Raw genomic sequence first — 20,651 nt, 5'->3', positions numbered from 1 at the left:
CAGGGGCAGAGGGTGCTCAGCTCAGCGCCTCACTGTAAACATACCCACGTCAGCTTGCCAATGCAGGCTGGGCCAGAGGGAATGCCATCGGATGCCATCAGGTGCCCAGAGAGACCCCACCCCAGGGACAGAGCAGGAATCCTCACAGCTGCATGTGAGGGGCTCTGCTGTGCGCTGGTTTGAGCCAGTCTCTTGAATGTTCATTGGCAGCACTTGAGGGCCTTAATGGTAAAGGCTTCTCAAGCCTGACTATTGAACTTCCAAGGCTGGGTTTCCTCAGCTCAGGGTCCATTACTGCTGTGAAGACTGTGTAGTTTGTTTAGAACTAAAAAGCAGGGCTACCCTTCGTGTCTTCGCCGTTGATTGGCAGGTGGGAGGTCAGCCCACTGCAGAGGTGAAGGAAAGCCGGCTGCGATTGGATCTATGCCTTCCTCACCTCCTCTTCCTCTGAGCGCCTGAGTTCCAAACGGAACTGGTGCTTCAGAGTAAATGGAGCAGAAAAGCATGGCAAAGGTGGTTCTGAGCAGAGACAGGTCCCGGCTTGCTTTGCAGCAAGCTACATGTCTGGTGGGGGTGGCAAGGAACCTCACCCCCACCCCTGCCTCCTCCGTCCCTCAGCTTCCTCAAATGGCTTTCCAGCTCAGGGTGGTAGCAGGGATCAGAGTCTATATCTGCCAACTGCTTAGCAGGGGGCCTGGCTCCTGCTGGGCACTGCTTTGTGTTCCTTCAAAGAGTTAAAGCAGGAATCCAGCATCACGTGGTATTTGTAGAACCCAGCATCACATGGTATTTGTAGAACCCGGGGTGCTATTCTGTTCTTTCTGTTCCTTGACTGGCTGAGCTACTCTCTGATCTGTTGTCATTAACTTTATTATGAACAATCCAGCAGCAGGTAGATACAGACTATAGGTTTTCATTATCAGCCCATTTCGCTGATGAGGACTCTCAAGGACTCTTAAGAGCTTGAAGGGATCTGTCCCAGGTTACACAGCCAGCAAGAAGGAGAGCCAGGATGCACATCCTGCTCTGCCCAAGGCTAAGAGCTCTTCACTCCTCTGCAACCTGTCTAATCATCAGTACCTCAGCACCTCCCACTTAGGGAAGGTCCTGGAGATCCAGGCTTTGGAAAAGGTAGACACTAAGGAAGGCTGCTGTGGGCACAGAGAGGACCTAAGGCTCAGGTGGCCCCGCAAACAGGTGAGTCTGAGCTGGGGGTACCATGCATGGCATGCTCTGCCACCTCCAGAAGGTGTCATGGGTACCTCTTCCTGCTTAGCAAGGAGCTGAAACTGCACAGGGGACACAGCCAGGAGTGTTTTGCCCTCAGTGTCTGGAAAGTGCTGAAACAATAATATCCTATATATGTGTAAGTGTTTTACCTACCATGTATGTGCCTGGTGTCCATAGAGGTCAAAAGAGGGCATCCCTTATAACTGGAGTTCTAGGCCACTATGAGCAGCCACATGGGTGCTGGGAACTGAACCCAGGTCCTATGGAAGAGCTGTCAGTGCTCTTAACCACTGAGCTATTTTGCTACCTTCTTCTAGTTTCCTTTCTGACAGATGAATGGTCAGGAAGACTCTCATACCAGGAGGAATGCCCTATGATTCTGTCATAAGAAGAGAGGGAACCCAGAGCTGAATGAGCCGGGAGGACTGGGCTGAGCCAGCAGCAGACAGGTGCCAGGCCTGGGATGGCCTCTATCTGCTCAGAAGCTTCTGGAAGATCTCTGTACCTCAGGGGCAGTAGGCGGGCCCCACGGTGCAATCTCCTGTGCACACATTTTTGTTTTTGTTAGCCTGGAGGGTTTTGAATCTATAAAAAAATCGCAGAAAACTGCAGATTTCTGTATTTTCTTAAAGACAGGGATGCCTGGCCCTTGCAGCCCACATCTTCATGGGTCAGACACAGACTGGCACCGAGAGTGGCTGGTCTCCTAGAGGGGCTACAGCCTCCACTACTCCCCTTAGTCACATATGTCACCAATCTGGGCTGCATTTGCTCCTGGGGCAGGTCTCTATACTCTGAGGTGCTGAAGGGCTCACTGCACATTTTCTCTTTCCCTGCTTGGAAGCTCAGCTGGAACAGAGGCCCACCCTTGTTCGCCCTGGTACCTAGGCCTGGCATGTGGCATATTTATAACCCCCCCCTTTTTTTTTTTTTTTAGGTATAGCCCAGGCTGGCCTCGAACTTGCTGGGTTGACCTTGCGCTTCCTGCCTCTCCTGACTCTGATTTTGAGCACTGGGCAGGCAGGTACACAATACCCTCATCTCCTCTGTTCCACCTCCATTTTCTGCTTTTATTTCTTGTGTGCTCACTGAGCACTCTCCTGATGGGCTGGGCTATAAGCTGTTGAAGAGCTGCTCCAACACAAAGTCAACCGATTCAGTGTGTGACATCAGCACAGGATAAGGGGCCAGGCTATCTAGATTTGGGTTCTGGCCTATCATAGAGGAATGTGGGGCACCAACTAGCCCTCCTGCCCTAGGTCTTCCTCAGCTTTCATGTGTGGAGAGAGGATTAAATCAGTTGTGTGGGGCCCTGCAAGCGATCCAATAACCCTGCCCTATATGGGCTTCACTGAGCAGGTCCTGGCTCGGTCTCCAGTGTCACTGGGTCCCTGTGTTGTGACAGCTTGGTAGGTTCCCTGCTTACCTTCATTGTCCTACAGTACCCTCTTCCTCTGTGCTGAGTGGTGGGGATAGGGTGGGGTATCTGAGGGCCATGGCATGCAGGGTCACCCTGTGACTCTTGACCACAATCCAAGGGTCAGAACTGCAAAATGTCACCAAAGGGGCTAGCCTGGACCAATGACTCCTAGCAAGTGGAACTGTTGCTCACTTTCTCACTGTGTGACCTTGGATGAGTGGCTTAACCTCTCTGAGCTTCTGTTTCCTCAGCTCTGAAACAGAAATGCTCACAGCTGCCTTCCAGGACCACCAGGGGACTGATCACACACTGATGTTATCCCACTGCCGCAGGCTTCCAGGCCAGGCTGCAGCCACCGATGACTGCAGCCATGAATCCCTCTGGACTCGATGACCAATTTCTCTTACCCAGGTCTCATCCTGCTGAAATCATGCTATGAACAGTCCCTCTCCAAAGTCAATGAGCCCTCATTTGTAAACAAACACGAGCCAGGGAGTCACTATCAGTGTGGCAGGAATTTGTTCAAAATCAGGTACATTCTTCTCTGATGGTAAGATGTAGGGATAAGAGAGTTTTGTTGTTCTTTTGCTTTTTTTTTTTTTCCTTCTTATTCATTGCTGGGGTATGAATCCAGGGCCTAACACGTGCCATAAAAGACACTCTATCACTGACGAACAGCCCTACTCCATGATTACATTATATTTTGAAAGATCTCCCTAAGTTTTCCAGGCCTTGAACTTGCTCTGTAACTCAGGAAACATTTGACCTTACAATCCTGCCTCAGCCTCTTGAGTCACTGAGTCTGAAGGGCTTCTGCCACAGGCAAATTTGTCTCCCCCACAATGTGCAGGTGTAACTCTGTGACAGCAGATACAGTGTTCTTGAGTGTCACTCAAGGCCACTGTCCTGGTCTGGGCAGGGATGTTCTTCGCTGGCTCATGTGTTCAAGACTCAGACCCCAGATGTCGGGATTCAGAGGGTTCTGCCCTGATCAGTGGATTAAGATTAAGCCACTGCCAGAGCCATAATCCAATAGCATTCCTGGGAAACACAGAATGTATTGAGGGGCTTGGTTTGAGGAAATAGGACAGTGGCGGGCATTGTGGGAACTTTATCTGTCTGGACTCTTCTCTATATGCTCTCTCTGCTTTCTGGCCACCACGAGGTGAGCAGCTGTGTTCAATGACACCCTCTCTGCTATGTGACACCATTTCATAGGCCCACTGCAATGGAGCCAGATGGAGACCTCTGAAACGGGAGCCGAAACAAAGCTTTCCTTCTTCCAAAGGAGCTCCCTCAGGGTAGGAATGTTGGCTCAGCACTCAGGAGTGCTGTTTCTGTAGAGGACCTGCGTTTGGTTCCCAGCACCCATTTCTAGTGGCACAAAACTACCTGTAATTCTAGTCCAGAGGATCCTCGGCTTCTGGCCTTCGTGGGCACCTGCACTCTTGTGTACACACCACAATAAAGATGCATAATAAAGATTATAAAAACAAATCTTTATTTTTTAAAAAGATGCTCCCTCAGGCATTTTGCCATGGTGATAAGAAGCTATCCCACATAGCCACTGCGGCCGCATGACCAGTTTCCAGGCAAGTCTTCACTGGTTGGCGGTGGCTGCCCAGGGAGACATCGACTCCCATGCTACCTGTCACAGCATAGCATCTCAAGGGGCTCCCACCCACCTCAGCCTGAGTGTCATCTGAGAGGTGGCCAACAAACTCTTGCCTTCAAAACATGGCGCTCAAGGCCTCTTACAGGCATCCCAAACCATCTACGACACACTTGGGAGAGCAATCTTCCTGGTACCAAGACAAGGACAGGATCTTCCCTAGCCTAATGGGTACATAGTTCTTGGGGCGGGGGGCACTGGACAGGAAACCTTTCCCCCAAGCTGGGAGCCCGGTATAGGGCCATCACTACTTCTTCCGCATGGTGACTTGTTTCCTCCAAAGAAGAGGAGAATACAGAGGCTCCCTGTACCCTGATAGTATGCCTTATTGTCAGTTGGCAGGTCTCCAGCCTATGCCTCTGTCCACTGCTGGCATGCCAGCCTCTCTAGTGGGTTAGGAAAGTGGGAGTGAGGGGACAGATTAGTACAGAAGCCCTACCCCATGTGAACCGGAGGCTCTGTGTGCTGAGGGTCAGAGTCTTTTGGGGAACATTAGCAAGGCTAACATTAGCAAGGCTAATGTTGTATACAGCTAGCTCTATGCTCCATCATGTTGGTTTGGGGCCTTGCAGTGGAAGTCCCCTTGCAGAGGGGACTGGTCCTGTCTGAGGGAATACAGTCTTTTTTGCAGCACGCAAGGGTCTCAGAGTTGATGCCCTTGTGACTTTTGAAGGCAGCAGGAGCTGGGTAGATGGCTGGAATGATGGGTCCTGTGGTCCAGGTTGTAGGAAGTGGTCAGTGGGGACCATGAGGGCATGGGAAGTACCTGGTCAGCCTAGACTATCTGGCTTCTACTTCTCATGAGAGTGGGAAACCCTGTGGCCTGTGCTGTCTTCCTGCCAGCAAAGGATGGTATCTGCTCTGGTTTTAAGCCTTGGATAGAAACTCCCCACTGTATTCATGAAAACATTCATCCACAAAAATGAGCTTGAGGACTCCAAAGTATATTCTATAATCATTGCATGCATAATCACACCAGCGTGAACCCATGCCACTAAGGACAGCCTGAGGACACCCAGGGTATGTGACCGCCTCATACACAGCTCACTGCAGGAGGAGGGGGATGCTCCATCTTGCCTGAAGCTAAGAGCTCTGTTGTGTGTCCTGCTCCCCACCCTGCTGCTCTGAGAATCAGGATCCAGAGGGCAGAGGGAGTGGTCTAGGATGTTCTGCCAAGTCTGGTCTGGCCTTGGTGAGCTTTCCAGGTAGCATTATCCCTACAGATGCCCCCCCCCCACAGTCCTACTCTTGTCCTTACAGCATGGCATCATTGGTCTTGTTCATCAGTCCTGCCAGCTTTACAATGATCAGGCAGGCAGCCACTGCAAAAGGTGCCGTGAGGTTTCATGGGTATCCTGGCCACAGCTTAGTGATTTTTTTTCAGTGAGGGTTTGATTGGGTGTAGCCACAAGCATGGCTCCCAGGCTTTCCTTTTCAGCCTTACAGGGAGGGTGAGAAGGAGCAGGGGAGCCTTGACCATCACCAATGAGACAAAAACATGCGTTCTGTCCCTCAGTAACCAGGGAGCCAATGTCTCTGAATTTTGAAGACAGGAATAAAGGTCCTGCCCATTGCCTACACAGGAGTCAGGGAAGAGACTAGTCCATGTTTGCAGCCTACACCTGCCTCCCAGCCTCACACTTAGCTCCTGTAACTCGGTAGCCCTCACTCAAGCTTTCCCTAACTAAGGAAGTAAGGGACATGCACACAGGAATATGAGATGACAATAAGGAAGCCCAGGCAGTGCCTAGGAGCCATCCAGCTTCTCATCTCAGGACTGGTGGGGAAGGGTTGGCTTCAGACCTCAACCAACCTCATAGATGCGGAACCTGGTGGACTCAGCTCACTACAGCTAAGGAGCTCAGCTGTTCAAGGCCACTGGGGGGAAAAAAAAACCTGCTATCATCAAAAGACAAAGTTAGTTCATTGATTTCCTTATTTAAACAACTCAAGGAATTTCCATGCCACAAAAACCAAACAAACAAAAAACAAAACAAAAACACTAAGGATGGGCAAAACATATGAAATGAAAGTTAGACAGCAACACCCTGAGCATTAAAAAATATGGTCACTGGAAACAGAAATGACAATGCCAGTGCCCAAGATAGAATACTAGAGGTGGCAGTGGCTGAGGTAGAAGGAACCACCTAGCCCTCTAGACACCTTTAGTGGGTCACTTCAGGGCCTATATGCAAGAAAATAACAGAGCCTGGGGTAAGAACCATGTGATGTGTTGGACAGAACAAAGTTGGACAGACAGACAGATGGGAATATTGCTCATTGTCACCAGCCAGACTAGAAAAGATCAAGCTTCATGGGACATTGACTCAAGTGTGGCTGCCTGTCAGTATCCACAGGGACTGGCTCCTGGACCTCTGCAGAGGTGAGAGGTCAAGGGTATGCAGACCCCTTTTATAAAATGCTGAGGTATTTGAGATATTTTCAGAGATCCCGTGTAATCTCCTCCTGTGCCTCAAATTGTCTCTATACTTAGAACACCTAATTGTTAGTGTTATATTTGGCCAGGATTCTAGCTTTGCTTCCGTTGTTGTGATAAGATGTCCTGACAAAAAGCAAACTAGTGGAGAAAGGGGTGACTTGGTTTACAATTCCAGATCATAGTCCACTGTGGGAGGAGGACCTTGAAGCAGCTAGTCACATATCACATCCTTAGTCAAGGGCAGAGAGATGTGGATACATGCAGTCCTCTCTCTCTCTCTCTCTGTGTCTCTCTATTTAACTCAGCTAGCTTTCTCTTCTAGCTTTCTCCTCTGTTACTCTGCAAAGAATACTCTATGTAGGGAATGCTGCCACCCATATTGGGCTGGGTTTGCTACATCACTTAGCAATCAAGACAATCCCTCTACCTGAGACATGTTCCTAGGTCAAGCTACAGTAGATGCTTTCTCAATGAGATTCTTCCCAAAGGGATTCTAGGTGGTTTTGACAGCTAAAACCAGTCCCCCCCCAAAGTCAACAAAGCTAGAAATAGTCTCCCTCACACTTATGTGTTGACCCTTAGTCACCAGTTCAGAACACATATATGGACTCTGGAAAAGTGATTGGATTGTGGAAGTTCTGACCTCACCAATTCATTAATCCACTGAAGGACTCATAATCTGATGACATTGCTGAGAGATGGGAGAAAATGTCTGTAGAGTCTAGTTGGAGGTAGAATGTCTCTCCTGTCCCCTCCTCTCACTGTGCCATCAAATGAGAATCTTTGTCATGTTCACCCTGTCACCCTGAGCCCAAGACAGTAGGTCCAATGGGATATGGACTGATCCTTCCCAAACTGTGAGTCAAAATAAGTCCTTCATCCTGATTACCTCAGCTGTTTTGTCAGTCAAGAAAAGCCAAATTGGGAAATCAGTACCAAGAGTAGGGATGTAACTGTGATGACCCAGTAATGTGGCCCAGAAGCCTTTGGGTTGGTTTACAGAAGGAGTTTAGAAAGCTATGGAGAAAATGGCTAGAAAGTTACTCAGGCTTAAGGGGTGATTTAAGATCTTAGAAAACCAGAATGATGGCAGGAATTCAGTTAAGAGCTTAAGAGGTTTCAGATGAAAACGGGCATCAATTGACTAGAACCCGCTCCTGTTACACTTTGCCCATGTCCTGATATTTTGTAGGAAGCTGAATTTAAAGGCAACATACTAACCTGGTGGAAGAAATTTCAAGGATTTGGAATGGTTGCTGTTGGCTGATTTTGGCCAGATTTATAGTGGTAATCAGGAGCAAAAAGCAGAGAAGAAGGCTTTAAAAATCTTGATCTTTGCCAGAAAGGAAGAGTGTTTAAATTAGGTCTAAGGAAAGCGTGGCTGCTGGAGAGATCAAAACCGTTGAAAAGAAGCCAAGTACTGCATACCAGGACAAAACTGGAGAGACACCATGAGGCTGTTTAAGAAGTCAACAAGACCCAACCCACTACAGGCTCAGGAATGTCAATGGATAAGGTCCTTTGAAAGGCTGCTTTGAGAAGAGAGCATACAGCACTCCATTCTTACAATTCATGCCATTACTTTCCCAGAATTCATTTCTCAGTACTCAGGTGCCTAAGCACTCAGCGACTGCTGCAGAAAGCCTGGTTACTGTTCATTCTGGCAGTGGGCCCTGGAGTCACCACATGAATTCTGACTCTGTGGGTATGCAGAGTACAAGACTTACAGAGTCTTGGGGGATTCCACCAAGGTTTCAGAAGGTCTAAGAGGCTAAGCAGTGTGTGGCAAGGTCAGGGTGTGAGCAGGGAGCTCCTGAGAGGGCAATTCATGAAGCTGCAACAGCGATGCTGAAGACGGATGGAGAGCCAGGATGCAGAGAAGTCTGGGAACTTGAAACATTTTTCTGCCGAGGAAAGCTGCAGGAAACAACCACAGCCAGCCCAGAGAGGCTGCATGGGCTGCAGCTGGTGGAGCCACAGAGGTAGGGGTTTTCAAGCCTTCGGAGTTTACACCATACCAATATGAATCCCTGAGACCATACACAGAGCCACAGCATTTACTGTTAGTCTGGTGTTTGGTTTCAGTTTTACTTCTGTTTGGTCCTTTCATGAGATTCTCAATCCTCCCTTCTAGAATAGAAAAAGCAACTCTCTGCATTATATCTTGGAAGTACGTAATTTATTTAAAAATATTTACGTCTTTATTTATTTTATTTTATATGTGTGATTGTTTTCCTTGCCCATGTGTGTGCGTACCATGCACATGCCTAGTACCTGTAAAGTCTGAAGAGGGTTGTTGGATCGCCTGCAACTGGAGTTATGGGTGGTGGGTTGTGGGGGCTGGAAACCAAACCCTGCTCTTCTGTAAGAGCAGTCAAGCTGGGTGTGGTAGTGCAAACCTTTAATCCCGACACTTGGGAGGCGTAGACAGCCAGATCTCTGAGTCGGAGGCCAGCCTATTCTACATAAAGAATTATAGGACAGCCAGGACTACATAGGAGGGTTCTCTCTCTCTCAAAAAAAAATTTAAAAAATTAAAAAAGAGATCAGTATGTGCTTTTAACTGCTGAGCCATCTTTCCAGCCCCTTAAAACTTATGCTTGACTGTTACAGAGACTCCCAGCTGAGAGTCGGCCACGAGTCTCAGGGGACTTATGGACTTAGGCTTCTAGGGAAAGCTGGAACTGTTCAGACTTTAGGTGGAGGAGGGGACTGAGTGCACTTTGTATTAGGAGGTGGCCAGGAGCCTTTGAGGCCAGGGATGGAATGCTGTGGCTTGGATATCCTGTGCCCCCTAAAAGGCTCATGTCCTGATAATCGTGCTGAGAGCAATGTGGGCCCATCTCACGGGGTTTCTGGGGAGGACAGGGTAACAAATATTAGTAAGTGGCCTGGAGACCATTCTTGTGATATTTTAGCAAAGACTGTGGCTGCTTTTTGCCCTTGTCCTAAAAATCCACTGGAGGCTAAGTTGAAGCGTTTGGATTAATGACCTTGGCAGAGGAGATTTCAACACAACCTAGTATTGACTGTGCCACGCGGTTATTATTGATCACTCTTATGAAGATCTATGAGGGAAAGGAGCAAGCCAAGCAAGAAAAAGTGCAAAATGTGCAACCTGAGGAAAAAAGAGCACCAGGAAACGTTTTGTGGGAGCTAAGTCCTGTGTTCAAGGAGATCAAAAAGTTTAAAGAAAAGCCTGATGCTAAATGGGATAAAGGGAGTGGCAAGTTCAGGGCAAGACATCACCCAGCTAAGTTTCCTAGTTGTAGAAAGGAATCAAAGGAAAGATTAACTAGTGAAGGAAACAGTCACCAGCAGAAAGCTGATGCAGCCTCAGCAAGCAGAAGAACTTGGTAGCTTCGGCCAACTGGCTTTATCGAGGAACCTACAAGAAAGGGGTCCTATTGCCATGGTTCCTATTTCTTCCTCTTTGGTTGGCTGCAGCCAGGTGCAAGAGCCCTTTTGTTTCTGAACATATCCTAGCTCCTTGTGTGACAGAAATGCAGTGCGGAATGGGTGTGGTGGCTCCCCCGTTGCTGCTGTTTGTGACATCATGGTACTCACAGCATAGTTCATGTGTTTCCCAGGATAACCTGCGACCCTTGGCAGGAACCCTGCCGTAGCTCTATGAAACACAGAACTCTTGCTAGGTTGGCAGAAGACACAGGTGTTGCTCAGTAGTCGGGGTGGTGGTGGTGGGGAGGGCTGTTGCCATGACCTCCTGATGGTCCCAAACCTAAGGATGCTGAAGCCCCTTACACAAAATTGTACAGACCTTCAACGGAGTCTACACAGTCCTGTTACAGACAGTACTTTTATTATTATAAGTGCACATACATGCTCATATGTGTTTTCATATGTATGTGTAGGCACATGTGGAAAGTGAATACACAGGAATATGGAGGACAGAGGTCAACATTGGATATCTTCCCTTACTGTTTCCCACACTCTTTTTTGAGATAGGGTTTTTCTCTGAACCTGAAACTCACTGACTTGGATAGACTGTCTGGACAGCAAGCCTTAATTTAAGTACTGTCCTCCTCACCAGTGCTAGGATTATAGACACACACCACCACACCTGGCTTTTCATGTGACTATTAGAGATCTAAACTCAGGTGCCGTTTGCACAGCAAGCCGAGCCATCTCCTCAGCCCCCTGCCATGTACTTCTAAATAATCACTGATTTTCCTACAGTTTTTTTTTTTATAAGGGCCACTTATAATTTTCACATACTCTGCACATTCCATATAAATAGTGGTAATGCTTAGGGAGTCAGGACAGGAGGGGAGTCTGTTTATGCTGAGAACAGTCATGGTTTCCATTCAAATATTCTTTCTCTTGGGTTGTGAAGATGGTCAGTGGGTAAAGGAACTTTCCACCACGCCTGAAGAACTGAGTTCAATTCCCAGGACCCATGTGGAGGAAGAAGACTGATTCCTACCAGTTGTCCCTGGCCTTTACACACATGCTGTGGCATGCACACACACACACACACACACACACACACACACACACACAATACAAGAAATATTACAACCTAGTAGAGTTGGTTGGAGCAGCAGATTCAGAGTGATGCCACCCACACCTTCTTCATGGTGACCAGGACCCTCAGCAGCTGGCCCTTCCTACAGACAACACCAAATTGCATCCCTTTGGTGCTCTGGCTTTAGGAACAAGATGGGAGTAGAGCGGCTGGTGTCTGAGAGTGTTGACACTTAGGATCTGGCCAAATTGCCTACTTAGGGACAATGACAACCCACCTGAAATCAATAGGCTTCTGAAGATGGCTGGTGGCTTTGGACCTTTCCCACTGTAATGGGGCTACCCAAGAAGACACAGAGGTCACAGTGGTCATGACATCTGAGTTGCTTTGCTCCTTAAATGCTACCTACCTGAAACTCCTTTGTGTCTTCTTATTTCATCTCAAATCCATCATCCTGGAGACATACTCGAAGTCTTTTCACCCTCCCTCCAAGGTCAGCCTCCAAGCCTGGAGCTACAAGCCACCCCACTTCTACAGCATCCTGTCAGGTTTGCCAGCTCTTAGATTTCATCACTCATCCCAGGGATGCCATGTATCTGATCATTTCCTGAGAATGCAGGGTCCTGGGAGTGGGGAGGGGGCCCTCTGCATCCCCAAAATACTACCCACCCAGTGGAGAGTCAGCAGTGCCCTGGCTGAATAAATCGAAGGAAGAAGATGAGTTGGATAATGAGAACAATCTGAAGAAAGGTTTCCTGACAGCCTGAAAAAGGATGAGCTGGAGAAAAAAAGCAGCACCCACCCCATCCATCATCACTCGAGGATCAAGCTTCTGTGTGCAGAGCCCCGCTCCAGCCTGGTGAGGCACCCTGCCTACTCCCCCTCCTGAACTAACTGTTGAGACAACATGCACCTTGCACAATAGCGCCAGGCACGAAGCACCCTCCTGCACAACATCAGAGGCGCTCGGCAGGATGTGGTTAATTGCCAGGTGAGGGAAAGTGCTAACTACAAAGGAGAATGACTCCATACCATGGTGCAGGAAAGCGTAGGGGTCAGGGTGAGGGAGGAGCCTTCTGAGGGCAAGGATGCAGGAAGGAAAAGGATGTGGAGTGTATCTTGCCCAAGGGAAGGGTGGTACCTAAATTCCTGAGGGCAAGGATGGAGCATGCAGAAAGGTTTCAGCAGGCAGACAAGGGAGAGGCCTTTGCAGCTGGGGAAATGGACTCAGGTGTGCTCAGGGCCTTTGGCGGGTGAGTGCAGGAGAGGTCACAGAGGTGAGAGGCTGGCAGGGGGGTGGCAGATGGGAGCTCTGGTTCCTTTCAGTGCTTTCTCTCTCCCCCTGATCACCTACATTCAAGACTTGCTCTTTTCAGAAGTTGAGGCTCAGAGTCCAGAAGGCAAAGGATGGATGGATGGATGGCATTGTCCCCTTCTCTGCCATGTCACATCAGCAACTATGAGGCAGCAGGAAAGATGGATGTGAAGAGGGCACCAGGTTGTCCCTAGAAGAGATGTAGGCTCAGCTAAAGTTTCAGAGGACGAGCAAAGAGCAGGCCTGGTCTCCTGTGGAGTGGCCAGATGGGAAGGCAAAGAGAGGGCATGATGGCCAAGGTAGTCAAGGTGACATCTTTTCATGTATTCTGAGAGGAGATGTCAGAAAGTCATCGGGGTTGAATAGAAGAGGGCCAGATGAAAAAAAAAATAGGACTCTAGGGAACAAAAGGGCAGGAGGAAGGGAAGCTGACTATCATGGGGAGGGTGGGCAACTTCTGTTCAGGTGCTAGGATGAAGGACAGATGGTAAGTTTACAAGCATCTCCTGTTCCAGGATGCTCAGAGTTGCATCCTGATGCATCCCGAAAGACGTGTGCATGGAAACATGGAGGTGGGATGGGGGATATATTTGGGAGCATCTGCAAATGCAAATTGCAAGGAGAGAGCTGAAAGCAGTCTTGATAGTGAGGATATTAATACGGGGGCTGCTGGCTCAGCATGGTTTGAAAGGTCTGTCTGGTACCTGGGTGAATGGGGTGTATCCTGATACTTCTTCCAGTGTATGTGGACCAATTGAGGAAGGGCTGTTGGTGTATGTGACAGGCACTCTCTCAGGGCATTTCATGGTCCATGTCTTGCTAGCCAGGAAGGTCACCTCTGCCCTCTGCCTAGGTGGCATGTGCCAAGGCCAGGAGGTAGCTTCTGTCACAGGGCTGGGGACACATAGCTATTACCCCTGCTGGGGACATTTTGTCTGAAATGTACAAGGCCTTGTCTTTGCTAGCTGTGGTGGAAGAGTTTAAGTATCTTCACTACAGATGATAGAGATGGTGCTGGAAGGGAAAGGAGGGTGTCCCAACCTGGCCATGGGGGTTGGGAACATGACAGAGCTAGGATATGATTAGTCACACTTTCCTTGCCCCCATGTGGCTGTTCATCTGCCTTCCAGGCTGTTCCCAAGAAAGTTTCCAGAATGCTTTACCAAGGGCAGGATCCCAGAACTAAGTAAGCACCTAGCAACGGCTTCCAGAATAAGTAATAACCCCAGATGCCCCTAGCTTAGCTTTGATGTGTGCTTTCTATGTGGTCCTTTGTCCCCACAAGGCAGCTATGGAGGAAACTGAGGCTTGGCAGGCATCCAGACTTCCTATAGTATCCACTGCTGCCTTCTCAGCACATCCCAATGGCATTACTTCCTTGCTTGTTTCAGACCCGTGCCTGGGCTGTTCCTGGTGCCTAGCATATCCTTTGTTCCCCTTCTCTCTACAAGTATTTTCTTAGCAGGAACGTCCATTTGTGATACCTACCTTGCCCTCAGCGGGAACTTCCTGGCAATTCTGGGTGAGACAGACATCTCTTCTCTCCACACAGCATCGGCCCTGCCTCACCGAATACCGCCACGTTGGAGCCTGGAATGAACTATTCACACTGCCTGGTGCCTTATTCACCTCTCACACCAGCCCTTAGGGCCAGCCTTAGTACCAGCCCCAGTTTACGAATGAGCGTACTGGAAACACAGAGAGGTTAGATGCAGTCTACCCAAGGTCACACAGACATTGAGGGTGGGCTAGGATTTAGATCCTGGCAGCCAGATGCCAAAGTCCCGCTTGGAGTTTTCAATGAGGGTTGGTGTCTGTCAGTCTGTTTTCCTCACTGTGTTGAGTGTCTCTGGGGACAGCGTGCTTTCTGATAACTCAATTGGAAGCAGAGCTATAAAAGGTGTGATTATTAATTTTAATTGTCAGCTTGAGATCTGGAATTGCCTACAAAATAGGCCTCTGGGCACGCTGGTAGGGGATGATCTTGATTAGATTGAGAAGGGAAGACAACCTCCACCAACCCCTTGGGTGGCACCATCCCAAGCTGAGGTCCTGGGCCCAGGCATTCATTTCTCTCTGCTTCCGACTATGGATACAAAGTAACATCTGCCTCATGCTCCTGCTGCTGTCCCTACCCAAGGCTGTGAACTCTATGTAACCTTGAGCTGTGAACCATCAACTGCTTCTCTCTAGTTTTGTTACAGTAATTTTTAAACAGCAACATAGAAGCAACTGATAGAAAGTTCTTGGTAAATGCTTGCTTAATGACTGAGAGACTTGAACAGAAGTAACAGTGCCATTTGAAGATCTTGCAGAGTAAGAGAAAGCTTCAGAGGAGATGGGGTTCCCACAGGGGAGAGATGGTCAGGAGGCAGCAGGTCCTAAATGAAGGGTTCCAGGGGGATGCTACTAGGATGAGAACAGGGAAGATATTTCCCAAGAGGACAGGAGCTCAGAAGAGATCCCTGGACTCTGATTCCTGCAATGTGTATCTATCTTACGCCATCTGGGGCTGAAGTTTCTAAAAGGAAAGTGGGAAATAGGTGGCAGAAATCTTGCAGCAGGGTTTCATAGTCTCCATGGCATATTTAGAATCCCCAGGGAAGCTGGTTAAAAACAAAACAAAACAAAACAAACAAACAAACAGACTCTGACATTCCCTGAAGATCTGAGGCCAGGCAAAGAAACCTGCATTTTTACAACTTGGAAGAGGGCCTGACAAAGCCATGAAGGCAGAGGAATGTGGCCACAGAGACTATGGTGTGGTCCCCATTTATACAAAAGGATTGTAACCCACAGGGTTATGGCTTCATGCCATATTTACACACATCAATCCTCTTTGCGGTTAGGAGCAGCAAAGGTGGAATGACACCATGTAGGATGGAGAGTCCACTTATATGGCCCTGCCATGTTTCATTCTCTTTCCCTCCCCTCCTTGCAACCAGCTGAGGTGATGGCCTTAACCAATAGCTTCCTGTTTGCTCAAAGGATAAGGTCCAAATGCATGACCTTAGCGTCCAAGGTCTCTTGCCACCTAGCTCCTACCCAGTCTCTGATCCCTCCACACATGCACCAGTCAAGGACAGTCATTTTCTACAAGTACTGTCACCAGGCACTGCTAAAGGGACCTGGGAAAGAGGCGAGGGGAGCGAGGTCCCTACCTTGGATCACTCACATGGCAGAGAAAGTGAGGCCAAGAGAACAAGGAATATGCGTAACTGGGTTGTTACAAGGATTTGAAAGGAGTATTCTATCAGGACTGTGTCCTGGGTGTGACTTTTAGGATATCAACTGAGATCCCAAGGAGAAGACGCTAGCAGTAGGTGGCTATGGAGAAGCCACAGCAAGAGCAGAAGTCCTGGGATGAGCTTCTTTCCAGAGACTAGGTAGCAAGAGAAAGTGAAAGGAATAGAACAGAGAAGGGTAGAAGCTGGCTGGGCCAGGTCTTCTGGGTTGGGTAGACATGGTATGGTATTTAGATTTTTTTCCCCAAAGAAGAGAGGAAGTAATGGAAGACATGGTTCTGGCTGCTTCTGAAGTATAGGACAGAGTTGGGCTTTTAAGGCCAGCCACTCTTGGTGCAAGGCTCAGCTCAGGTCAGTTGGTCCTACAGTGGGGTGCTCTAGAGAGTGTCTAGAAATGAGAGACTACCTTCTACAATTCCCGCAGGCTGGCTAGGCTGTGACCCCTATGGGAGCTCAGCCTGGGGAGGTTAGGGAAAGGGAGGGAAAAGGTAAAGGCTTGAGACAAAGCCCTTCTCAGGATTTCCCATCACAGCCTACAGCTCCCTGGGGAGGGAATCCCTGTAGGGGCCTACGCTCTGCTTACGAGGTGAGGGCCCACTCTGCACAGTGCGGGAGAGCATTCTCCATCTTTGTGTATTTCTTATGCTGTCCATGAAAGGCCATGGTCAAGTGAGGGAAAGCTTCTGCTTGTTTGGGGTGCTGCCAGCTTCAAAGCTCATGAACTTGGGGACACCACAGCATCTTACACCAAGTCTGTGAACCATTGCATGGGGCCCTTGGGAGTCAGACACTCCTACCCACTTCAAAGACAGGGAGTTGAGCACAAGGCCAGGAGCGGGGCATCTAGATATAAATCCAGCATTGCTTTGCCCTCTTTTCCCTATGAGGATACCACATTGCCTTTCCTGGGGGGCGGGGCACAGCCTATTTTCAACATAGCAGCTCTGGGGTCCCCACAGAACCCCCCAAAGCAGCTCTTCCATTAGTGCAAGGCCTCCATCCCTGGCTAGGTCTGAACCACTGAGCTAGTCCCAGAAGCCAGGCTCGGCTGTCCTGGTAACACCAGGCACCCCCAGCACTTCCATCCCCAGACTCCTTGATCATGGGACTTGGCTTGCAGGCAGGTTAAACTCTGCCGGCCCCGGCAGCTTTGCTGGAACTTAAGCACTAATCCTGGTCCAGTGCTGGGTTTTAATAAGCTTGTTCTCAGAGAGGCAATCAGACTGTAGGAAACACGTGCACGATGGCATCAGCTTCCCGTGGAAGGAGGAAGCAGCAGGGACTCTCAAGTGGTGTGGGAAACGGGTATGGGTCTCTCTCTTCTACGAACCTCCTGATCTTTTCTCCACCATCTCAGGAGGCAGCAGGCACATGCATGCAGATGATGGAACCAGGACCCTAGAGATGTCTGGACAGTCCTCCTGTCCAGTCTGCATCACCAGCACCCAAGCTGCCCTCACCCTCAGTCCTTCCTTTGTCCTCTGATCCTGCTGCCCACCCCCTACCCCAGCCACTTGCACCTCTTTTCTGGTCTTGATAGCCAATCTTTCAACAACACAAATCCATCACCTCCTACACCTGCCCCTCAAACCTCCCTTTACAGTGGAGGGTGGAAAAAGAAATCCTAAATCTGGTTCCCACCCGCTCTACTCAATGTCCTGACCACATTACTGGGCTGGGCTTCAGTCCTCTGGGTCAGAGAAACCCAGAGTGGGTTCCTCGGGATAAAAGGGACCACCAGAGCTGTTTGAAGGGTCCCCTGTATCCTATTCAAGGAGAGAGAAAGCAGAAGTCAGAGAACTTTAAAGATTTGCTCTGTCTTCTTAAAAGTCCGGTTGGCCATTTCTTACAGCTCTCCTGCTGGACACAGCAATGCTGGCAGGCCCCCGTGGATCCTTGGGTGTGGGATCTCCAAAGAAATTTAGTTTTCATACATAGTGATAGCATGGAATACAAACCAAGCCAACCACCTGTGTTCGTTATGTCTACCTAATACTATGTAAAGGGCTCGTGGGTTGCTGGGCTATAAGAATAGCAATGAAAAAGCCTGTTCATGTTCGGTACAGGCCTCTTTTGGTTTCAGATTATATTTTGCCTGAGCTTGGTTATATCTGTGGGCACAGAACCTGCATAAATGGGGGAGGCCTGTAATTGGTGCTGAGGGGTGGGGGGTTCCGATGCTCCCTCTCCCACTGTACCCTCCCCAGCTGGTTCTAAATACAGAGCCTCTGGGGGAGGCAGCCAGAGGACCGCAGCTGTCATTGTGTGGAGAGCCTGAGGTCTGCACTGGACTCCCTTACCTTGCACCATGTCAGTGCATGCCACAGACCTCTATTTCACTCTTCCTGACAAGACTTCCCAGCCCCTTCTGGTGCACCCCCTTTATGAAGGCTCAATGCCATTTCCCGAAGGAACCCCAACCGCCTATTCCTGGAACCTTGCACCACTCCCCCAGTCTGAGCAACCTTAGGTTGGCTGGTCACTTGGGAGAGAAGCTGAGATGCTGCTCTGATGGGAAACTCCTTTCTGACGGTGAGAGTTCTGGGCTGGGGTTCACCCTGAGCTTAAAGGCCAGGCTGTCAGAAGGTCTGTCATGAGGAAACCCTATGGTAAAGGATCCCCGCTTCTTCTGCAAGGGATAGATGTCTTGGTGACTTGCAGAGTTTTCCTCCAAGGAAGAGGCTGGCAGCATGTGCAAACTCAACTGCTTAGCAAGGTCTTGGAGGACTCCCTAAGTCTGTGACTAGATATTTCCACAAAATAGCAAGTAACAGAAGGTAGCGAGAGAGCTGGAGGGTCTTCGTTAGACTGTAGTATTTAATTGGATGCACCTCCCCCCCCCCCAATTTCTGTGGCCCAGCAGTTGAGTGTGTATCTGAGAAGGAGTTAGTGGCCTGCAGTGGGTCTGACTATCATCTGAGATACCACGCCTTCTTGGAAGATTAAAAATCACAGGCTCTGGCTCGGGAGATGACTCAGTCAGTCCATAAAGTGCTTGAAGACTAGAATCTTCAAACATGAAGACTAGAGTCTGACCCACAGAACCCAGGAAAAAGCCAGGAGTGATGCCCCGCACTATAATTCTAGTGCCGGGGAGGGGTGTCAGGAACGTCTCTGGGGCTTTCTGGGCAGCCAGGCTAGACTACTTGGTGAGTTCTAGGCCAGTGAGAGACACTGTCTCAAAAAACAAAACAAAACAAAACAAAACAAAACAAAACAAAACAAAAAACAAAGTGAATGGTGCCTGAGGAATGACAGTCAAGGTTGGCCTCTGGGCTCCTTACATCTCTACACCAGCCCCTACTCTTCACACACAATAAATAAAAATCAAAGCCTCCGTTTTCTATAAGGGACCTGGGCCCCGCATGATCTGGACGCCCTGGCCCACCTGACTTCTTCATCTCCTGTTTTCACCCCAGAGGCAATGGTGGGCATACCTGCTGGTCCAGGAAAGTCCCTGGCCCTGGTCCAGGCCCCAGTTGCACCTGTAGGTGTGAAGGTAATGATGGCTCCCTGGGCTCGTGGCTGGGATCCCCAGCCGGCAGCCTGTGTCACGGTCACAGTCCCAGCTACTTCTTCAGCAGCAGCGGGCAGTTTGGATTAATCATTACCAGGTCATTGACATCCCTGGGAGCCACCCCTGGCAAGGACCCAGGCTGCTGTTCCCAGGCGGCAAAGGCCAGCAGATGACTGGCTGGTGAGTGGTAATCTGAGCAGGGTGTGAGGGACAAGATTATTAGGGTCATACATTTTTATTAAAGGCCACTAACAGATTTACAGGGAGCGCTGTAAAATGACACTTGTTTTTATTAGCGCAAATCCTCCCACTTGACAGAAGTCCCTGGGCTGAAGCAGAATTCCTAGGCTTCCTTGGACAAACAGAACAGCCTTTGACTACAGTTTTTATAACCCAGGGATCCACACCTGGACCCTCAGGCTTCTTCTCAGGGGCTCTGAGACCCCAGATGTCTGAACACCGGGGCTCAGACACCTGCTGCTGGATGACCTCAGAGTCCCTTCTCTTCCAATAGCCTCAATTTTCTTCTCTGAAAGCCAGTGTGTAATGGCTTTCCTGATGACCCTGTGAGAGTCCAAATGTGAGTGGGGATAGAAGAATGTGGAGCACAAGGGGCTTCTCTGCCAATTCTGTCACCGGGCTTCTCTTTCTCCAAGGATGTGTCAGCGATGGGACAGCTCTGGTTAGCCACATGGGAAAGGGTTAGCCTGAGCTCGGGTATCTCTAGGACTTTCTAATGTTACCAGATGGAGTGCAGCTTGGTTGGCTGAGGGGTCTTCAGGGAGCCTCACAAGAACATTTAATCTCAATGTTCCAGGAAGGAATAGAGGGGAAGGGTGGGAAGAAATAGGACCTTCGCAGGTGAGAAAGAACATATAAAACTGAGGGTGTCTGATAGAGCTCAGGCATTTTTTTCCTGTTATCTTTCTTTCTTCTTCTTCTTCTAGAAGTCCTATCATAGGAGAAGGGGTTCTATACAAAGAGCCAATCTTAGCAGCCCAGATTTAAATCCCCTCAGAGGTATCTTTCCCTCCTCATAAGACCTTAGATGGGCCACACAGCTCCAAGTTTGGGCGGTACTAAGGAAATAATAAGGCCAAGGGCCTCTTGGTCACATTCTGGTGCGGGGTGACCTTCCACAATCTGCTTGCCCTCCTTTGGAGACTCTTTCCTCTGACTGTTTAGCCTTGAGAATCGTCTAAAGCCCAGGAGAAGAGCATGAACCAGAAAGAGTGGGGCTGAAAAACACAGCAGAGAAAAGTGGGTCACCTATTTTGGTCCCAGATCAAGCCTGACCTGAAGCTTATGGTTTGTTTCAATATGTTG

General features: G+C 49.2%; 1 protein-coding gene across 4 annotated transcripts in view; it reads right to left on the bottom strand.

Moving 5' to 3' along the window:
• Window positions 1–19,343, bottom strand: part of Atp2b2 (ATPase plasma membrane Ca2+ transporting 2) — a 261,718-nt gene extending 242,375 nt beyond the window's left edge. For all 4 annotated transcript variants that reach the window (XR_008722662.1, XM_055628526.1, XM_055628523.1 and 1 more), the window contains exon 1: window positions 19,246–19,343. The gene's annotated coding sequence lies outside the window, so the exon portion shown is untranslated. The remainder of the gene's footprint in view (window positions 1–19,245) is intronic.
• Window positions 19,344–20,651: the final 1,308 nt, after the last annotated feature.

The sequence above is a fragment of the Psammomys obesus genome, unplaced genomic scaffold (assembly GCF_907164565.1).
Source record: "Psammomys obesus unplaced genomic scaffold, mPsaObe1.curated_primary_1811, whole genome shotgun sequence".
NCBI lineage: Eukaryota > Metazoa > Chordata > Mammalia > Rodentia > Muridae > Psammomys > Psammomys obesus.
The sequence above is the reverse complement of the archived record's forward strand: the minus strand, read 5'-3'. Positions and strand labels throughout refer to the sequence as shown.